Here is a 1,109-nt window from a genome sequence, read left to right on the forward strand (position 1 = left end):
ATGAACACAAATCATTCTCACGAGGAGAATCAATTTCGTCATCTAAACTTGTAGCACACATAAACTATAGTCTTCATCTTGACGTATGTCTAGGTAGGCCACTTTCTCCATTGGAACTCCCATGTGATCCAACCTTTCATTTATCACTTACCATTGATGGGTAATGGCTTTAAGTTTAGCCAAAATAACACTTGCAGCCGCGGGTTACATCGTTATTGCACCTAAAAAAAAGAACAAGTCTATAAAATAAAACACAAGTTAGTTCAAAACAACCTCACCACACTCTCACACACTTGATCATTTCACACTTGGATTCACAAGTGTTGCAAGTTGGCTTGTAGTTCGTGATGAGTCGAGGGGTGTGTCTACTCCTTGGTTGGAAAGGATTCTTTGTTTGAAGACTCAAGGAAATAATGTTCGAACTTGAACCAAGAAATTCTACGATTCAAAAACAATAAAAGCATAAAATAATGCTGACACGAACAAATGGGGACAAAAACTAACCAACAAGCTAGTAAGAGATTCCTAGGTCGCCAATTAGTGTTCAAACCAACCAACAAAACTAAGAAATAATAAAATGAAAATAAGAAATTTAAAATTAGAACTCAAAATTTTGCTTAAACAGTAATTTAGTGATGTGGAAGTCCACTATTTTCCTTAGTTTTCTCAAAATTTTACTCTCCAATTTCAAGTCTTGACCAATCTACAATTTGGAAATGGCGGATTTGGTTAATGGAGGGAAATTTGGTCTTGGAGCTTCATTTTCAAGTTCAAAACAAGACTTGACCTTCTTGGTACTTTCTCCTTGAAACAAGGTCCTTAAATCAAGGAAAGTAGGTGAAAAGTAGTTGTCAAGTCTTTTGAGTGATGTGATCAAGTCTTTCACCAACAAGTACTACAACTTGGTCTTTCAACTTTTGTGGATCTAATGTTCACTTTTTGTTTTAACAAAAGATGAAAACGGTGAAGAACAACAAGAACACAATAACAACAACAATATTCTCCAAGAACAACAACAAATTCCAACGCCTAACTCCACAACAACAAGGCCTTCAACACGGTGAAGGCTTAGAATGACAACAACATCAAATCAGCCACACTTTGTTCAC

This window comes from Capsicum annuum, chromosome 9 (assembly GCF_002878395.1).
Source record: "Capsicum annuum cultivar UCD-10X-F1 chromosome 9, UCD10Xv1.1, whole genome shotgun sequence".
Classification (NCBI taxonomy): domain Eukaryota; kingdom Viridiplantae; phylum Streptophyta; class Magnoliopsida; order Solanales; family Solanaceae; genus Capsicum; species Capsicum annuum.